Genomic DNA, 17,310 nt, shown 5'->3' with positions numbered 1-17,310 from the left:
CAATATACTCAGGCAAGGTTGGCAGAACAGATCTTTTGCAATGCTGCACCTACTTGGAGACTCTGGGGCAGGGTTTCCCAATGTTGGCACTATTGACATAGACTTGATCATTCTTTCTTGTGGGGATGCTGACCTGTCCATTGTAGGATGTCTCAGTGTCTCTGGCATTTACTCACTAGATGCTAATAGCTTTCCCCAACCCTGAGTTGTAACAATCAGCCCCAAGGCTGACTCAGTGCTGATTAAGAAGTACAGCTCCAGGGGAACAGAGCATGCTGCATGGCCAATAGACTGTCCGAGTCTCCGCACGCTTCTCTGGGAGCCAATGGGAACATCGGGGACGTGTGGCTTCCTGTTTTCTGCATGCTGCTTGTAAATTTCCCTTTCCCCCATAAAGTCAATTCCTAACTCATGCCACGTGACATGGTGGGATTCATACCAGACTTTGGTACATGACCCACAGTATTTCATAGTTGCTCCAATGGCCTGTAGGACATTTCCCACTGTCCCTGAAGGGAGTTTGGGTATGTATATGTACAAGCACCCACACATTTGCATACAACTGTGGGAGCTGTAGCGATCCCCTGAAGACCATCCACAGAACACCTAGGGGTTCATAGACCCCATGTGAATAATGCATGTGTGAGCTGAATTTAGTTTTCCCTAAGAAGACTTAATAAATTCACATCATAATCTACTTACTCAAATGAGTACACACATCTGGATTTTGAACCCCTAGATAGTGCTTCACTCAAGCAGGAGGTGCGAATCTCCTCTGACAGATTTAATTGTCAACGTCAGGTGGGAAAACATCTTTCTTCCCAAAGAAAACTCCTGGCCTGCCCCCAAATCACCTGTCATCAAAGCTCAATGTCGCCTTGGCTGAATATGGGTGAGCTCTGTGGCTGACTGGACCCAAAGAAGACTGTGGACATGGCCAATGACAGCTTCTGGATTCAGCCGGAAGAGAGTGGCGTAGTCCACATCTTGTACCTTGGGATCCCCTTAAAGCCCTGAGCTGTCAAGAAGTCTGATCATCACACTGCCATTCTGTGAGAACAAGCCACGTGGGAAGGCTGGGAGAAGGGTCAGTGAGAGAGACACAGACAGATGCCACGAAGCTCCAGACTTGTGACTAAAGAAGCTCTCTTGGGAGGAGAAGGTCCAGCCCTCTCCCTCCCCTTGTGGATACCACATGGATCAGAGAGGAGCTGCCCTCCCCAGCCTTTCTGAATCCCTACAAAACTGTGAGGAAAATTGAAATTTTTTAACCTTTTTTTTTTTTTGAGATGACACTGGTTTACAACCCTGTATGTGATTCAGAAGGAAAGGGTCGCACCTCTTCAGATGTATGACCCCACACCACACCCACCACCAAGACACTCGCGGTCCTCCACCACAGTCATTGGGCCCCCTCCACACTTTACTCCCCACCCTCCTCCCCCCTCTGGTAGCCTTAATTCTACAGACAGATTTCTAGGTTTGTTTGGTTGTGAGTAACCCTCTGTTTTGTGTCTCTCTATTCCACACATGAATGAAGCGCCCTGGTATTTGTCTTTGTCCTTCTGGCTTATTTCACTTAGCATAATCCTCTCCAGATCCATCATGTTGTTGCAAATGGTGAGGGGTCATTTTTTTTAATAGATGGCCATATACATACCCCATCTTAATCCACTCGTCTGTCCGTGGGCATTTAGGTTGTTTCTATAGCTTGGCTACTGTAAATAGTGCTGCAGTGAACATGGGAGTGCGTCTATCCCTTCAAATGACTGGTTTTGCATTCTTTGAGTAGATACCTGGGAGCGGGGCTGCTGGGTCATATGGCAGATCTTTTTTTTTTAAGATTTATTTATTTAATTTTTTAAAAGATTTATTTATTATTTATTTATACAAGCACTGGGTACAGTCAGAAGTGCAGGAGAGTGAGAGAATTCACCAAAGCCAGAGCGGGGAGCAGAACAGGCAAATGATGAAATACACTGCTGAGGGGAGCAGCGGGAGAGGTCTTTGCACCATGTGGGACCCTTGCCATGTGGCTGGCGATCAAACTGGCACTGCAGGGGCTGCGGGCAGTTTTGCAGCCCAGTGCTCAATTGTTGCACCACCAGGGGAGGCCCAAGATTTATTTATTTATGCATACAAGAGCTGGGGCACAGGCCAGAGATGCAGGGGGTGAGAGGATCCACCAGAGACAGTGTGGGGAGCAGAACAGGCAGACTGAGTGAAGTATACTGTTGAGGGGAGCAGCGGGCGAGACAGGAGAGGTCTGCTTGGCCATGTGGGTTGCTCTCTGGCTGGCCAGGGATTGAACTCATGCTGCAGAGGCTGCAGATTGCTTCATAGTGCGGTGCTTAACCCCTTGCGCCACCAGGGAGGCCCTGGCAGATCTATTTTTAATATTTTGAGAAACCTCCACACTGTATTCACAAGGGCTGGGCCAATCTGCATTCCCAACAGTGTTATTTTGAGCTACCACATTTGGGGAAAGTTTGTTCTGTGGCAACTGATCACCAAAACGCCTATGATGATGATGGCTTTCATTTAAGACCAAAGCAAATTTAGGATTTAGTTAGCAAAAGGAGGAACTTTATATAAGATTTCAAAAACCCTCCAGTATTTGAAAAGCAAGGAATTTGATTTTAGAAAAGTGAGAGTTTGGAAAGAGGTTAATCCAAACCCAGATAGTGCCCTGGGGCGGGAGGGAGGGAAGTAGAGATAACGAAAACTGCCCCCTGATGACCAGTGGAACTAATAGTCAGAGCTCCCAAATTCTAATGGAAAAGAAAAAGCAAGACTTTATTTCCTCCAGCTTAGTTTGCTCCCCAGGAAAAGATTGAAAATGTGAATACTAAGGTTAAGATCTCCTACTCCACCTCTTGTGAGCATGTCATCCATATGGGTCTGTTCTTCTGTTTTGTAATGATGCTTCTGCAAGAGGAGTTTCTTACTCTTAAATGTGCCTTTTCTGCCAAGAAGCCTTTGGGATTCTTGAAAAATTTTTTTATTAAGGTTCCCGACATCTCAGAGATTGTTTTCAGACACCATAAAACTCATCCTGTAATTACCACATTTTCAGTTTGAATCATTATTCTCCCATTTATAATAAATGTAGTGATAAACCATTTATCTGTAAGAAATATAAAACTTGTAATCACTCAAGCAGTAACACAGTCACAATGAGGGAATGGAATATTATGGGGCTATTAAAAAAACGAGGAAGTTCTCTATGTCCTGAATTGGGAAGGTCCCGGGGAGACATTATGAAGAAAAAAAGCAGCAGAGTAGTGGGTGGAGTTTGTGCTCTATTGTGTTAAAAATGAGAAAATTACAGCACCATATTTATAATGGCCTGAAGAAACTCTGGAACATATTTGAGAGATTAATAAAAATAATTACTTGTGGGTTTGGGAGATGAGGAAGTAGACTGACGTGGGACAGAGTGGAAGGAGCCTTTTCACTTTGTATGTTTGTATATATGTCACTATATAAACACACATGTAAAATACATATATACATAGATAACTGTTCAGTCGCATGAATGTACTACCTTTTACAAAAGTAAATATGTACATATATGCGTATACATCGTGTGTGTTTTGTATCCACACACCCAATTTAAAGGCACTCCGATACCTTATTGAACAGAGATGTAAGCTCCTGAATCCTTGAACTTTTATCTTTACCTTCTCATTTTCTTTCTTTCTTTTTTTTTTTTTAAAGATTTATTTACTTTATGCATACAAGAATTGGGGTACAGACCAGAGGTGTGGGGGTGGGTGAGAGGATTCACCAGAGACAGAGCGGGGAACAGAACAGGTGGATTGACTGAAATGCACTGCTGAGGGGAGCAGCAGGTGAGACAGTAGAGGTTTGCCGTGCCATGTGGGTAGCTCCCTGGCCGGGGATCAAACTGTGCTGCAGTGGCTGCAGATAGCTTCATAGTGCTGAGACTTGGCCCCTTGCGCCCCAGGGAGGCCCTTCTCATTTTATTTCCCTCCTATTGTTGCTATACATGGTAGCTTTTTTTCAAATCCCAACATAGAATATGGTCAGGTACCTTGTTCTAGGATCAGTCAAATCTTGTTTAAACCTGTGAAATGCTCACCTTCCCTCTGGCCGGGGGTTTATAGGGAGGGGGAAAAAACACAACTCATGCATGAAGGCTTTTCAGACCCTCTTCCTGTCATTGCCACCTCCCATCCTTGCCCTGGAGGAGAGCTGACATTTCTCAATGAAGCGTTAGACAAATAGACATTTCAGCATTCTGCAGTGCCTCTCCTTCACCCCCGCCCAGCTTCTAACCCTCCGGGCTCGTTCCATGTAGCTCTTCAGGAGCTACTCTTTAAGAAAATGCTTGCACGGTCAGGGGGAGATTTTCTCTCTCACAGACCTTTTGTTTCTAGCTGCTTCTAATTTAGTGTCCGTGAGTCCTGTAAGCTATAAAACCAGGCGTGTGAGTCCCAGACAGTGAATTTATTTGGGCTGTTACTTTTCCACACATTCAACCCAGCATCTCCCTTCAGACTATGTAAAAGGTATTAATCAGCTGGTGTCACAATGCTGCTGCCTAACAACCTCCCATGGCTTAGGACAGGAGCATCTATTCTGTTCCCAGGCCTGCAAGTTGGTGGTGGCTTAGCTGGGTAAGGGTGTGTATGTGGTCTCCAAGCTGAGGGTTGGCTGCACTTGACTCCATGTCGTGGGTTGTGTTCCCACATTTCTCTTTGTGGCGTCCAGGCTGAAGGAACAATGGCTACTGTGGCACGGTCCTCCCATGGGTGGATCTTGGAAGGAAAGAGTCAATCCAAATTACAAAAGCACATGCAAGATCTTGCTTGCGTCACGTCTTCTTATATGTCATGGTTTAAAGCAAGTCACATGGTGAAGTTCAATAGCAAAGGGGCAAGTCAGTGTAGTGGGGTGGGGGGCGTGGGAGGGAAGGAATATTTGCTGAACGATAATCCAAACTATTATGTCCGGACCAGCCGGGCAGATCAACGTGGTACCCGGGGGAGGAAGCAGGGGCGAGGTAGGACAGGGGTATGCAAGGAGTGGAGACAGAGCCAGGATCATTGCTAGTCTCATTTATTCAGGAATGTGTACAGTGTTATAAAGGTTCAGAGGAGGAGGTCTCTCGTTTTCTCAAACAAGGAGAGACCACCAATACAAACGAGCCACAACGAGCAAGCAGGAGGCAGGGTTTAATCGTCACAATAGGAAACTTGAAACTTTACTCGGGCTAGCATTCAGTATCTGCTTCAGGCAAGAACCCGGATGTTCAGGTCTGGGCCCCGACACTATCGTAGAAGGTACATCAACTTCCCTCAGGATTTCAAGGGAATAAAGCACTTTTATTTCTCTTTGTAGATTTCCTCTGTGACTCGAGAATTAGGGTTTTAAGGCGCCATCCTCCTGTCCACGCTTCTCTCCAGGAGGGCTGCTTTGCTCTCTGGAGTAGAGGTTTTGTTTTTTACATGCTTAGTTCCTCCTTGTTATATTAGTTCCACCTGAATTGATTCTTACGTTGTTTATCTACCCATTAAGCTTTTATTCCTAGCTGATTGCATTATTTTTTTTTTCTTTCACTGTCCCCTCCATTACCTCTCCTTTATAAAGTAATAGACCAAAAAGAAGCCAAACCAGAGTTGTTTCTCAAGAATCCAATAGGGCTCAGCATCTTCTAGTATTGCGTTAGATACGGAAAAATGTTTCTGCATTTCCTTAGGAGCTCATAATTGAGTTTCTAAATTGGATTAAATATCGAACTGTGTGATATTGACTTAGTGTGATAGATCACAGGCAAGGGAAATTTTTCAAGATAGAGCTAGGTAAGACAAAGGTGCACCTTGGCAAATGGGTAGAGTTTTGCATAGAGAGAGAGGAGCAGGTGAAGGGGGGGCACTACCTGGGGACGGAGCAGTGTACTCAATGACCAGGAGGCAGGGGTTGGCCTGGCCCAGAGGAAGGCCGCCGCATCACCGAATCTCAGCCTTATGGATACTTAGACATCCACAATCCAGAAGACAAATGTGCAGAGATGTGGTCTGCATATCGAATAGGCTCCAGTAGACATAGCTTCATTGTGAGCACCAGGCAGGGAAGCCTGACCCCTAGTCACACATCACTCGTGACAACATCCAAACCACTTGTTCCCCAGAGTCACCGCAGTGTTTCACTGGACAGGACCCAGAAGTCATCTTTGGGTGCCAAACCCCTCACCTCTTTGGTTCCCCAGACCGAGGATTGTGCTGCCCCTTTGGGGCTACTTACCACCCAACCACTGGGCATATTCTTTACCAAAGTCTTCTTGTAGGTGAAAAACAGACTTCGTAACACTGGAGGAGACCAAGGCATGACTGAATATTTCACAGTGGTGGGAGCACAGGTGGTGAGGGAGGTGCTCAGTCAGGTTTCAGAAGGGTAAGGATGGTAAGGCTGGCCTTGCTTGTTTCCCTGACTCATGTCCAGTGCTTTGAGTGCGTTTAGATGAAGCCATGGATTTGTGTTTGAAGGTGTGTCCTTTGGATGTAAGTTCCTGCGGTGCAATATTTTGTCACGTAAAAGACCAGGTAGAAGACGCAACATGGAATATGAGACAGATGGCCTTTGCTAAGGGGACATTTCTAATTATGAAGCGGGCTTGCCAGCTTCTAGGCTCTGATGTGCTGCTAATTCACACCTTTTCCTCTTGGCTTGGCTCCCCAGCCCATCTCCCAGTGCCAGCATATTTAAAACAGGTCTTATCAGGGAGAAATTGCAGGTGAAAGAACTCCACTACCTGGTCATTAAAACATGGTCATCAACCAAATCTCTTAATGCACAGAGAGCTTACAAATGCACTTTTGGAGAGGATTAACTGCAAAGTATGTTTAATGGAGGGCAAATCATTCTGTCTCAAGCATCACAAATGGGATGCAAGTTTTACATCCTAGAAAGCTTTCCTGGGAGGAAGTGCCTATCATGCTAGGCCGCAGAGGTGGTTCATTGTCATTCAACAGCAGAAATGCCACAGTGCATCCATTTGGTCATTTAGTTCATGTTGAGCAGATTTCTGAAGAAGCAAAGTGGTGAGAGGAAAACAGTGTAAATTAAGCTGCCAAATCCACGTGTTTAGTTCAATGTAAATATGCAGAGACTGTCATTAAAAGCCAGGTGATGCTGTCCGCTGTGGGATGAGGAGGCATTTTCTGTGTTTGTAACTTTGGTTTTCTCTTTCTCAGAGCTGGCTTTTTCTTAACCACTTTCCCTACAATTTTAAGGATTCCGTGGCCAGAATTGCTTGATTTGTTCATCCAGCCATTCGTGCGTCTGTTTCATTCAGATATTGACTCTCAACAAATGTTTACCGACGGCCCACTGAGAGCCAATGTCTTCCTCACATTCCAGTGTGGCCTGGTCGGCAGTTTTCCTAAAGCTTGGACAGTATTTTCTGCCTCCATCCTTTCTCAAAGATGAATAACGATGCCTTTTCTACGCTGAACTTCTCAAGCATAGAGCATTTGACGAAACCTGTATTATGAAACACTCTACATTTATTTATTTATTTATTTTATTTATTTATTTTAATAATAAATTTTATTTTTATATTCCCCATATAATTGCAACCCCCCCCATTCTGATCCCAATCCCTCCCCTCCCGCCCCCACCCCCCCAAAAGTGTCTCTGTTTCATAGTTTTTTGTTGATTCTGATTTTCACTTTCTTATAGTTATTCATTTTCCTGGTCCCTTATTTAAGTTTTCTAGATTCCTGCTACGAGTGAGACCATCCGGTATTTTTTCTTTTTTTGGCTTATTTCGCTGAGCATGATCCCTTCCAGCGCCATCCATGTTGCTGCAAATTGCATGTGTTTATCTTTTTTGAATGCTGAGTAATATTCCATGGTGTATATGTACCACATCTTCTTGATCCAGTCATCTATTTTTGGGCATTTGGGTTGTTTCCAAAGCTTAGCTATTGTAAACAGTGCTGCTATAAACATAGGGGTGCAGGTGTTCTTTGGAATTGATGTTTCTGTGTCCTTTGGGTAAATACCTAGGAGTGGAATTGCTGGATCCTATGGAAGCTCTATGTTTAGTAGGTCCAGAAATCTCCACACAGCTCTCCCATAGTGGTTGGACCAGTTTGCACTCCCACCAACAGTGCAGAAGAGTTCCTTTTTCTCCACACCCTCACCAACATTTGTTGTTTGCTAGTTTTTTTAATATGTGCCATTCTCACTGGTGTGAGATGGTATCTCATGGTAGTTTTGATTTGCATTTCCCTGATGACAAGTGATGTTGAACATTTTTTCATATGTCTGTTGGCCATTTGCATTTCCTCTTCAGAGAAGTTTCTTTTTAGCTCTTCTGCCAATTTTTTGACTGGATTATTTTCTTTGTTGTTGCTGAGTCTCATCAGCTCTTTGCAGATTTTTGTGATCAGTCCTTTATCATTAGTGTTGGGTGCAAAAATGTTCTCCCAGTTGGTGGGTTTCTCTTTGTTTTTGTTATTGTCTCTTTTGCTGTGCAGAAGCTCTTTAATTTGATGTAGTCCCAGCTGTTTATCTTTGTCTTCACTATCACTGCTTTGGGTGATGTGTCTGTAAAGATGTCTTTGATGTGCAAATCCCGTAGTGTTTTGCCTATATTTCCTTCTATGTATTTTATGGTTTCAGGTCTTATGTCTAGTTCTTTAATCCATTTTGAGTTGATTTTTGTGTATGGTGTGAGGTAGTGGTCAAGCTTCATTCTTTTGCATGTAGCGACCCAGTTTTCCCAGCACCATTTATTGAACAAACTTTCTTTGCTCCAATGCATAGTCTTTGCTCCTTTGTCAAAGATTAGTTGACCATAAATCTGTGGGTTTATTTCTGGATTTTCTATTCGATTCCATTGGTCTGTATGTCTGTTCTTGTTCCAATACCATGCAGTTTTGATGATTATGGCTTTCTCCCTAATGAACACTGATGCAAAAATCCTCAATAAAATTTTAGCTATCAGAATCCAACAATGTATCCATAAGATAATTCACCACGACCAAGTTGGATTCATTCCAGGGACACAAGGATGGTTTAACATCCGAAAATCAATCAACGTTATCCAACACATCAACAAAAAGAAATATAAAAACCATATGATAATATCAATAGATGCTGAGAAAGCTTTCGACAAAGTGCAACACCCATTCATGATAAAAGCCCTTGAAATTCTTGGGATACAAGGAACATACCTCAACATCATAAAGGCCATCTATGACAAGCCAACAGCCAGTATCATTCTCAATGGTGAAAAGCTGAAAGCAATTCCATTAAGATCTGGAACAAGACAAGGATGTCCACTCTCACCACTGCTTTTCAATATAATACTGGAAGTCCTAGCCAGAGCAATAAGACAAGAGAAAGACATCCAAGGAATCCACATAGGAAAAGAAGAAGTCAAACTATCACTATTTGCAGATGATATGATAATATACATAGAGAACCCCAAAAACTCCACAGAAAAACTAATTCAACTCATCAATCAGTTCAGTAAAGTGGCAGGATACAAAATCAACACGCAAAAGTCAGTAGCCTTCCTATACACAAACAATAAATCTGAAGAAGAAGAAATCAAAAAAAACCATCCCTTTTATTATCGAAACAAAAAAAATCAAATATTTGGGAATAAATCTAACAAAAGAGGTAAAGGACCTATACAAAGAAAACTATAAAACACTGTTAAAAGAAATAGAAGAAGACACAAAGAAATGGAGAGACATCCCCTGCTCATGGATTGGAAGAATAAACATTATTAAAATGGCCATCCTTCCAAAAGCAATCTACAGATTCAATGCTATTCCAATCAAAATTTCAATGTCATTCTTCAAAGAAATAGAACAATTATTGATGAAATTCATATGGAATCACCAAAAACCCCGAATAGCCAAAGCTCTCCCGAAAAAGAAAGAAGGGAATGGAGGCATCACACTCCCAGACTTCAAACTCTACTACAAAGCCATAATCATCAGACTCTACATTTAAAAGGGCTCTTGAGTGGCAGCAGGTGCAGGTCGCCAGCCTCAGTGAAAACCCTTGCTTCGGTCCCCAAGGGTAACTGGGATAAGGTCTGGTCTTCTCTCTGCACTGGGCCATCTTTAGAAAGGGAACCCTTTGGCTCCGGTTCCGCATCTGCTCGCTGGCTGTGGCGCTGAGCTTGCTGAGCTCATCCTGCTTTTACTGCTCTGTGGCTTTGCTTTGATTTGAAGCCCTCCAAGCTTCTTCATTCACAACAACACAGCAGCTTCTCTCAGCCTCGGTCTCCATCAGTGCGAGGAGGCGCCCTGCGGGGGCGGGGAGGCAGGCACCAGCAGGCCTCTCAGGCTCCTTCTGCATCTGCTTCCCCTTTCCCCCCACTCCCCAGCACCCGCCCCCTCCTTCCCTCTACTCTCTCACCCCCCTTTTTCTTTCTTGTTTACTTTCCCACTAGGCAGGAAAAGAGGAGGAAAGGAAAAACTTCTTTTTTTTTTTTCATTTATTTTTTTATTTTTTTTAATAAATTTTCTTTTTTTTTTAAGATTTATTTATTCATTTACACAAGCACTGGGTACAGTCAGAAGCGCGGGAGGGTGAGAGAATTCACCAGAGCCAGAGCGGGGAGCAGAACAGACAGACTGACGAAGTACACTGCTGAGGGGAGCAGCGGCTGCGGCAGGAGAGGTCTGCGCGCCATGTGGGACCCTCGCCTGTGGCCAGGGATCCAACTGGCACTACAGAGGCTGCGGGCATCTTCGCAGCCCAGCGCTCAACCACTGCACCACCAGGGGAGGCCCCAAAAGGAAAAACTTACTGGAGGTGCGTTAGGTGTTTAGTCATCTTCTCATGCCGTGCTGCAACCTTTGCGCTCTCCCTCTCCCCAGGGATACCTTGCCTTTTAACTCGCCCACCTTAGTCCCTTTCCATGGTGCTTTCTTTTTGGGTGGAAACAGTGGAACTGGACACATCTTCGCTCACAGATAACACTTTTCCGGGCAGGCCCCGCAAGCGGTCACCCGCAGCAACATAAACGAGCCCCTGCTCTAACAACAGTTATTCCGAAACAGTTGTTTGATTTTTCCAGACCCACGGGCATTCACACAGAGCAGCGCGTCTTGCCCACATTTAAGTAGTATTTGAAATCCCAGGGTCAACTGGTTTCCATTCACTCATCAATACTGGGATGTTTTCCCAGTTGCTGCGTTTGTGTTGCCCTAGAGACATGTGCACGCCGCTCCCCCTGCGAACCCGGATGCGTCCTGACAATGTGCAGAAGGAAGCTAAGGGCGGCTTCTGGTCACCAGGTGTGCTTGAGCTCCGCCAGTCTAACGGCTACGCGCATACTCATGTGCTCACCATGAAAAATTCTCGAACTATCTGGCTTTATAATGCACGCCTTAATAAGTTGGTACTTGGAAGAAAATAATTAGTGTTTTGTCTGTTGACTAAATTTTAATGCCCCCGATATTGAAATCATAGTCAATCGTCTGAAATCGCAGATCTATTTTGAATTTGAAATGGCACATATTAAAATGTGAATCTCCTTCATGAGCAAATTTTAAAATCCTTATAAAGTTCCAACGTTGACAATTGAATTTGAATAATTATCCTAACTTTCATGGCTTTTGATTTACCCCGAGAGAATTAAAAACATGTTTCAATGAAATAACTAGAAATGCTATTGCGAAAGTACTGTTACAATAGGACTTTTGGGTCACAGTTCTTGACACAGAGCACATATTCATTAACATTATTTTACTTTAAAAATCTTGGTAAAATTATTCATGTGCTTTGAAAAAATATTTCGAAGAAATCTGAAGCTTTTACTTCAACTCGTTAACACTCTATAAAAATAAGGGGGGAAGTCTTTCAACACCTAGAATCACAAATTCCTCTGAATTTGCAGCATGCTAGCACAAAGGAGTGAATAAAAGGGAGCATTTGAAACTGTCAAAATGTAAATGACACATTTAAGGTACATTCATCTGGCACAGTTACACTTTACACATTTTTTTTTTTATCATACCGCACATATTTAGTTTCCATCAGTTTCAAAATGTGACATTTTAATATGGGATTTTATGACTTTGAGGTTTTGCCCATTTATAGACATCTATCTTGATGCTGCACAATGGAAGTCTGTCTTCTTTCCACGGACTAGGTTGGAAATGGAGGCACCTGTTCAGACCACCCTTTCCCTGGCTCCCACGGGACTGCCAGCAGCACAGAAGAGAAGCCGTTGGGATTCATTCTTGGGGAGCACGGCAGGGGTGCTCCCTGCACCTCCCATCCTGCTCTCTGAGCCTCCACAACTTTCCAAAGAAAACTGTCTATAGAACAGCTGTTCCATCTCCTCAGGCTCGCCCCAAGATATGGTCCACCCCCCAGTCACCGGCTTTCCAGTAAGTAAGATGGCTTCCTTCCCTTCTCCATCTTACTCTGGGCCTGCTGGCTTTGTACCCTTCTTGTTCTTCCCTTTCCCTCAAAACTAAAGGTCCTTTGAAGCTCATGCCACCTTCTTCCCATTGCTTTTATTCTACCACTGACCTTTTGCTGTATCTGCTGACCTCCTAGTCACCTTCCTGCCCACAGTTCCTCTCCCTCCCTCTCTACTACCACCCCGGGGATTTCTCTCCATAACTTGAACCTCCAAGAAATGCTTCGACTCCAACCTCTGACCGCTAAGTTACTGGCTTCTTCTGAGCTGGGTTCAGCCCAATTCTCTGCCCCTTTTACATCTGAGGAACCGGATGTCATCAGAGAAGAGCACACAGGCCCCCGGCTGACCACGTCCAGCTGACCATCCTCTATACTCTGGCCGCTCCGCTTGCTCTCCATGCTCGGAGGCAACATTTCCTTCTCCTCTTTCCTCGAAAACTCCAGCACAGTCTTCTTCCTCTCACTCTTCTTCGTGACCTTCTTTCTTAATTCCTCGAGAAAATAGAAGCACTCAACAGTGGACCAACTCATCGACAGCCGCCGACTCAACTAACTTGCCTGCAGGCATGTATCGCCTTGGGTTCGCCCACCCCTCCTGTGACCGCTGGTGTGTTGACACTCCTCTCTAGGCTCAACCTGTCCCTGTACGTCCCCTCTGCCCCTTGTCGGTTGCCTGAGGTCTTTGCTCCTTCTCCCACGCCCCTGTTCCTGTGCATCAGTCATTTCCCCCGACCCCACCGCCATCCACATGTAAACGTGCTGTCGTGTTTCCCCTGTGAACAAGCCGCTCGTCCATAATCTCTACATGTTGTCACAGCTCAGGCCTACACTTCCCCCTCCCCATCCTCGTCGCCCCTTCTCTCTCCTCTCCCCTCACTTCCGTTCTTTGCCTTCTCTGTCCGTATTTGCTCACTAAATGGACTCTTCCAGTGAGTCTAATCGCACGACTACCTTTGAACTATGCTCCAAATTTATACTCCAGCCGCCTTTATTTGTGGGTCCTCGGATGTAAGCATCCCTGACTTAGCGTGTCCAAATCTGAACTTCCAATGATCTCCAAAAGCCCTTACTTTTCCAGAGTTCACACTTGCTGTAAATTTTTTTAAATAAGGTCCATGGCCCAAACCCAGAAATTGTGTTAATTTCCTTCTTGTCTCCCACCCTTCACCCCTCACCCCTCATTAAGTCTGGTCAGCTCTGCCTTCCAAGTAGCTCGCAAACCTGACCTCTTTTGCCCTTGTCTAAGCCACTGCATCTCCTGGAACACCACCACAAGCTTGCTAACCGGTTTCTCTGCTTCCAGTTTTAATCACCTAGAGAATCTTCTTCCTGCTTCAGACGGGGTAACCTTTTAAAAGTTGTAAATCAGATTCTGTTACTTCCTTGCTCAAAATTCTTCAGTAGATTTCCACCACATTCAGAATAAGAGTCCATCTCCCACCACGTCCTGGGAAGCTTTGGACCCTACTTACTCTCCTTCTTGTCACTTTCCTCCTCCCTCGTTTGCTCTCGCCACCCTGGATGTCTTGCCTGGGGCTCCTTTCAGTTCCTTGGCCTTTGCACTTGCTGATTTCTCCTCATCTGAGATCTCTGCGTGTTTGGCTCCCTCACCAGGCAGTGTGGATATGTCACAGGTGAAAGCAAGCATGGCACTCATTGCCAAGTCAAAAAAAAAAAATGGGCATGTTCTTTGGATTTGCCTTCCTGACATCTGGGGTTACATCATTAGGATAACTTGAAAAATTCAACTTGTAAGTTGCTAGTCTTTGCTAAGATTTTAGTACTCTGGTGGCTGCTCCATGACCCTGAGCCTGACAGAGTCTCGATGCAACAGATCTCAGATCTCTTTGAGAACGTTGCCTGTGGTTTTGTGACACAAATCAAACTATGATCAATCCCAGAAGAGACTTTGTAACCCCCTCCTTAACCAATCAAATAATACCTTTATGAATCCTGCCTTATTTGGCAAAAATCCTTTTTTGACCCTAGCCAGCCCTTCTGCTTGGGGAGACGCTCTGAGCTCACTGAGGCACGACGTGATTACCCCTGGCCTGCTGCTTGCTTCATAGACTCAGCTTTGATCTTTCAGTTCTGTGGGGGCTGGATGTTTCAATGGCTTCAGGAGGGGTTCCTCCTGATGGTCTTAGGCTTTTTTCTCTGACATTTTTAGCAGCTTTGGTACTTCATATCAGTCTTTGTTTTCCTTAACCCATTTGTGGGAATGTGGTATAGTCCTTTCCAAGAGAGGGAGGCTGCTTCTCACCTGGAGAAGGGACAACCACCTGATTGTTTGAAAGAGTCCATTCTTGTGAAAAATTATGCAAAATCCCATTCCTGAAACCCCATCAAATCTGAACCCTTGTCAGGTGCTCCTGAATTACCACTCGCCCCCCCACCAGAACAAAACCAAACCCCTAAACTTTAATTACTATAGCTATTTATTTTGGTTCCTCTCTGTGGGTGAGATTTACATTAATTAGAGTATAATAAAGCCTGCCCTTTCAAACAAATTTATTCCTTTGTTTGCACTCATTTGAGCAAACTGACTGCACTGAATAGCACGCAAAGGGGCGGTGTTGAAAACAGCTTGTGCAGAAGCAGACCCGCAGACCTCACCTTCCAGATCTTTCCCGAGACGCTTGCAGCTTTGCCCACTTGAGATTTGTGAGCAGAGACCTGTGTGTGTGTGGTTTTTGTCCTGTTGTTTTCCTACCTGCAGAAGAGACACATTTTCTCGGGAAACATTTCCTTCTCTGCGGCTTGCTGGTTAGTATGCAGGCCACCACCTCTGTTATCAGACGGTGGCAACAAAGCTTTTCCGCCTGAATCTTCTGCGAGGCGGCGGGGGAATGGATTGCACAGTAATGAGCTGTTTTTGCAGGCTTCCTTCGGGAGCCTTTTCTTATATCCCTTGGCAAGAGGAACTAATTCAAAACAGCAACCCAACCCTTGGGCATCTAAAATTCACAGAAATTCAGCTGACTTGACAGTAAGAGGGTCTCCCTGAAAATCAGGGCTGTAAATCAGAGCTTCGTTCTTCAAGAGGAGGGGTGGCTAGAGGTTTTCTGGAACCTTATATAAGACTTTTATTCCTATCGCTGGTTTCGAGCCAACTGAAGATGGCAGGGAGCGTGCTGGGAGCTGCCTTGCTTCCCTGATTATGCTGTTTCATCCTCTGAGCAACAAGAGCTGAGAATCTCAGAGCGTTTCCTCCCCGAGAGGCAGTCAGGGATTGTTTTACTCTTCATGAACCTGACCAGACAGACTTCATCCTCCGGAGGGCAGGACCGGGCAACTTTGTCTTTACACCTGCAGTACCTAGCGCAGTGCCAACACGTAGTAGACTCTTAGTGTATACGCAAAGGATGTTACATGAAGGGTTGGTGGCGATGACGAGTCTAGTTCTGTAGCCACCATCGGTGACTTGTTTATTGATGTTCTGTGTCTGGGGTCTCCCCGCTCACACTTCCCTTTCTTCCAGATCTCTGCCTTCCCGTGTTCAGTTGTCAGTTCTTTCCATCCAGTTTCTTTTCCCTCAGAATATGGTGACTCTCCATCCCTACAGATGGCTCTGTCTCCACCCTGAGAAACCTGCTTGAGACACGCATGCGAACAGATGTGTGCACACACGCAGATGTACACACACAGACACACGCTCTTACCACTCCTCTCCAGCTCGTCCGGTTCCCTTATTCCGTGGTATGTTCCAGTTTGTTTCCCCCTCACCTCCACATCTCTCCCATCTACGAGTTTCCCATTCTTTGAATCCAGACTCAAATGATCCCTGGTTCTGCATTTTCTGATCCTCCATTTCCACTCTTACGGTGGGTTCCTGACTTGCTGGAGGTTGGCATTGGAAGGGGTGGTCTTTACCTTTCAGATTTACATTGCTGACAAGTGAAATATCCAAGCGATGAGCGTTTTGGGCTACAGTGGTAAAAGTATATCTATATATCTTCCTTGTGAGTGTGGGCTGACAATGAAGAGGAAAGAGCTAAATAAAGCCACAGTGTTTTACTTCATTTACACTAGTGATTCTCAACCGAGTGGAGTTTGTTGCCAAGGGGATATTTGGGAAAGTCTGGAGACATTGTTAGTTGTCACAACTGGAGAGGAGGAAGGATGTTTCTGGCATCTAGTAGGTAGGAGCCAAGGGGGTGCTACCAAATACCCCACAGTGCACAGGGCAGCCCTGCCCCCTCACAAAGAATTATTGGGACCAGAATGTCCATGGTGCCGAGATTGGGAACCCCTGGTTCACATAGGCATGCTTCTTCCTTCTGCCCCAGGTCCTCTCCCACCTGTCTACCATGGCCTGGCTCCCCACAGTCTCTTGTCACCTGCATCTTTGGCCCCAACCGCTGTTTCCTCACTGCCCGGAGAGCGCCATCTGCAGGCCCGTAACCTCTGTGGTGCCCGGCAGCCCTGCACACTCCGCGGCTCGTGGAGTCGGGCTAGTGGGGGCAGGAAGGGTCTTCAAACAGTTTTAAAAATTCACCTTCTGAAACTTGACAGGAAAAGAAGTTACTTTACTAAGGTCACATAGCTACTTAGGGGTGCGCTGGGGGCCATGCGGGGGTCCCGGCCCCCACTCTTTTTCTCTTTTTCTCACTAGCTGCTGTTGGTCAACAAAAGACACAAGCTGACTGCCTGCGTGAGGGCAGGCACCAGACTGATTGTTCTCATTACGCCTGGGACACTACGATGCACTTTCCAATTTGTTTTCCCAGACTATATCTTCCAGTGCGCCTCCAGGGTCCCTGCCAGCCCCGCGGTATGGCTGATGCCACTCCCTGCCCTCTGGGGGGAGGCTGTGCCTTGACCTGGAGAAACACCATTCTAGGAAGGTCATGGGGAACAATTTGGGGCAGGCAGACCTGT

Source organism: Talpa occidentalis, unplaced genomic scaffold (assembly GCF_014898055.3).
Source record: "Talpa occidentalis isolate TD23 unplaced genomic scaffold, MPIMG_talOcc4v2.1 talOcc4.15, whole genome shotgun sequence".
NCBI classification, from domain to species: Eukaryota; Metazoa; Chordata; class Mammalia; order Eulipotyphla; family Talpidae; genus Talpa; species Talpa occidentalis.
Note: the sequence above shows the minus strand (reverse complement) of the source record.